This window comes from Amia ocellicauda, chromosome 2 (genome assembly GCF_036373705.1).
Source record: "Amia ocellicauda isolate fAmiCal2 chromosome 2, fAmiCal2.hap1, whole genome shotgun sequence".
Taxonomy (NCBI): Eukaryota; Metazoa; Chordata; class Actinopteri; order Amiiformes; family Amiidae; genus Amia; species Amia ocellicauda.
In genome coordinates this window covers 56,663,490-56,667,062 of record NC_089851.1, presented here as the reverse complement: position 1 = coordinate 56,667,062, position 3,573 = coordinate 56,663,490, and the positions used below count along the sequence as shown (strand labels likewise).

The 3,573-nt window shown below is 45.2% G+C and overlaps 4 non-coding genes across 4 annotated transcripts; all 4 read left to right on the top strand.

The window, feature by feature from the left end:
- The first annotated feature begins 902 nt into the window (after positions 1-902).
- trnat-ugu (transfer RNA threonine (anticodon UGU)) lies at positions 903-976 on the top strand. The gene has a single exon. It is a non-coding gene; the product is annotated as a tRNA-Thr (tRNA).
- A 1,211-nt stretch (positions 977-2,187) lies between these two features.
- On the top strand, positions 2,188-2,261 carry trnat-agu (transfer RNA threonine (anticodon AGU)). The gene has a single exon. It is a non-coding gene; the product is annotated as a tRNA-Thr (tRNA).
- Positions 2,262-2,635: 374 nt separating this feature from the next.
- On the top strand, positions 2,636-2,709 carry trnat-ugu (transfer RNA threonine (anticodon UGU)). Its single transcript has one exon. It is a non-coding gene; the product is annotated as a tRNA-Thr (tRNA).
- A 439-nt stretch (positions 2,710-3,148) lies between these two features.
- On the top strand, positions 3,149-3,222 carry trnat-ugu (transfer RNA threonine (anticodon UGU)). The gene has a single exon. It is a non-coding gene; the product is annotated as a tRNA-Thr (tRNA).
- The last annotated feature ends 351 nt before the right edge of the window (positions 3,223-3,573 follow it).

Genomic DNA, 3,573 nt, shown 5'->3' with positions numbered 1-3,573 from the left:
CTGCCGCATACTGGATGTTTTTCCCTTTTCACACCATTCTTTGTAAACCCTAGAAATGGTTGTGCGTGAAAATCCCAGTAACTGAGCAGATTGTGAAATACTCAGACCGGCCCGTCTGGCACCAACAACCATGCCACACTCAAAATGGCTTAAATCACCTTTCTTTCCCATTCAGACATTCAGTTTGGAGTTCAGGAGATTGTCTTGACCAGGACTACACCCCTAAATGCATTGAAGCAACTGCCATGTGATTGGTTGGTTAGATAATTGCATTAATGAGAAATTGAACAGGTGTTCCTAATAATCCTTTAGGTGAGTGTATAGGGCATGTATTACAGATTCATTCAAAAAGGTCTCACTTTAGATTTGAGGAAACACTATTTACTTGTATCAGCGGTCATTCATTTGTCATTAATAGTTCTTCCAATTTCCGACCTTTTAGTTCCAGAGACCAATGTTTTGGTACCAGCTAAAAAAAACAAAGACAAATGTACATTAATTGGACAAATATGAAATATATAGTTACATGTAAAATATGGCCCAATATACAACGCTACAATTATTACAATTTACTTGCACTGTAATTACACGGTAACAAGAGTGAATTGAGCAAGTAGGTTGTGTATAGTTAATTCAATTATTAAATACTAGTATGGATGATGTATGATTACAGAACGAGCTTACATACACTAAACAAGTATTATGGCTTATTTACATGTAGTGTGTGTTTTTTACTTTACATATTCATGTAAAATGCTGCCAACCTTTGTGATGTTACCGATGACCTTAAACTCACCCCTTCTTAAAGTGTAACCACATGTGGTGATCAGGTGAGGGTCTGCCTCAAGCAGTTGTTTTGTTTCTTACGCCTGGGTGTAGGTACTGGAGAATGGGAGAGTCCTGGCACCGTGGCTTAGTTGGTCAAAGCGCCTGTCTTGTAAACAGGAAACCCTGGGTTCGACTCCCAGCAGTGCCTTGGTTTATGTTGGCCTAGGCAATGGAAAGGAAGTTTCTAAACGCTCAATACATTTTTGCAAGATGGCCGTCCACAGCAAGCAGCTTAAGGTTACTGTAGCCACAGTCTGGCAAGCTGTCCGCCAGAAGTAGAAACAATAACAAGGGGCGGGGGGAAAAGTGGGCCGTCCCTGGGTGGATTCAAAACACCATCCTTTTGGTTAACAGCCAAACACGCTGACCGATTGCGCCACAGAGACAGACAGAGGTGTTGTGGTTGCTGCAGTCGTGCAGTTCCTTCACAGTTGCCAAAAATCATTTCCAGCACACGATTTTCTTTGTTGTTGAATGCAACATACGTGACCATTGGGGGAGCGATAGCAAGCAAGAGAGTTAGATATCGAGAGTCATAGATAGATAGATAGATAGATGGATGGATGGATGGACGGCAAGGCAAGCATCTGATTGACAGTGGTCCGTGATCTGCTGTTATGCTACTATGCTACTGACCATTGGGGGAGCGATAGCAAGCAAGAGAGTTAGATATCGAGAGTCATAGATAGATAGATAGATAGATAGATGGATGGATGGACGGCAAGGCAAGCATCTGATTGACAGTGGTCCGTGATCTGCTGTTATGCTACTATGCTACTGACCATTGGGGGGGCGATAGCAAGCAAGAGAGTTAGATATCAAGAGTCATAGATAGATAGATAGATAGATGGATGGATGGACGGCAAGGCAAGCATCTGATTGACAGTGGTCCGTGATCTGCTGTTATGCTACTATGCTACTGACCATTGGGGGAGCGATAGCAAGCAAGAGAGTTAGATATCGAGAGTCATTGATAGATAGATAGATAGATGGATGGATGGATGGACGGCAAGGCAAGCATCTGATTGACAGTGGTCCGTGATCTGCTGTTATGCTACTTTGCTTCTGACCATTGGGGGAGCGATAGCAAGCAAGAGAGTTAGATGTCAAGAGTCATAGATAGATAGATAGACAGATGGATGGATGGACGGCAAGGCAAGCACCTGATTGACAGTGGTCCGTGATCTGCTGTTATGCTACTATGCTACTGACCATTGGGGGAGCGATAGCAAGCAAGAGAGTTAGATATTGAGAGTCATAGATAGATGGATGGATGGATGGACGGCAAGGCAAGAACCTGATTGACAGCGGTCCGTGATCTGCTGTTATTCTACTATCAGCAGCAGCAGTGGCAGATTTGGCGCCGTGGCTTAGTTGGTTAAAGCGCCTGTCTAGTAAACAGGAGGTCCTGGGTTCAAATCCCAGCGGTGCCTTAGGCGGGCTTTCTGTGCTCCTTGCGAAGCTTGTGCTTCTGCTTTGTCGACCATCAGTTTTAGCAAGATAGGCTTATCGTAAAGCCATCAGAGGACGTAATGAACCGGAAAGCCAACTGGACAGACGCCGGTTTGTAAAGAAGAACCAGAACCCAAAGGACACGCGCTACGGCCAACGTCCAATTCCCATTGCCGCCCCTGGACAGTCGCAACAGGGAGCTTGTTGCTCCCGTCAACCTTACGTTTTCACCTCTGTGTGCTTCCTTTGTTGCTGTCTGCATCCAGATTTTGTTTTGTTTTGTTTTGTTTTGTTTTGTTTTGTTTTGTTTTTTGCCTTACGCCTGAGTGTAGGCACTGGGGAATGGGAGTGTCCTGGCACCGTGGCTTAGTTGGTCAAAGCATCTGTCTTGTAAACAGGAAACCCTGGGTTTGACTCCCAGCAGTGCCTTAGGCGGGCTTTGTGTGCTCCTTGCGAAGCTTGTGCTAATGCTTTGTCGACCATCAGTTTTAGCAAGATAGGCTTATCGTAAAGCCATCAGAGGACGTAATGAACCGGAAAGCCAACTGGACAGACGCCGGTTTGTAAAGAAGAACCAGAACCCAAAGGACACGCGCTACGGCCAACGTCCAATTCCCATTGCCGCCCCTGGACAGTCGCAACAGGGAGCTTGTTGCTCCCGTCAACCTTACGTTTTCACCTCTGTGTGCTTCCTTTGTTGCAGCCTGCATCCAGATTTTGTTTTGTTTTGTTTTGTTTTGTTTTGTTTTGTTTTGTTTTGTTTTGTTTTGTTTTGTTTTGTTTTGTTTTGTTTTGTTTTGTTTTGTTTTGTTTTGTTTTGTTTTTTGCCTTACACCTGAGTGTAGGCACTGGGGAATGGGAGAGTCCTGGCACCGTGGCTTAGTTGGTCAAAGCGCCTGTCTTGTAAACAGGAAACCCTGGGTTCGACTCCCAGCAGTGCCTTGGTTTATGTTGGCCTAGGCAATGGAAAGGAAGTTTCTAAACGCTCAATACATTTTTGCAAGATGGCCGTCCACAGCAAGCAGCTTAAGGTTACTGTAGCCACAGTCTGGCAAGCTGTCCGCCAGAAGTAGAAACAATAACAAGGGGGGGGGGGAAAAGTGGGCCGTCCCTGGGTGGATTCAAACCACCATCTTTTTGGTTAACAGCCAAACACGCTGACCGATTGCACCACAGAGACAGACAGAGGTGTTGTGGTTGCTGCAGTCGTGCAGTTCCTTCACAGTTGCCAAAAATCATTTCCAGCACACGATTTTCTTTGTTGTTGAATGCAACATACGTGACCATTGGGGG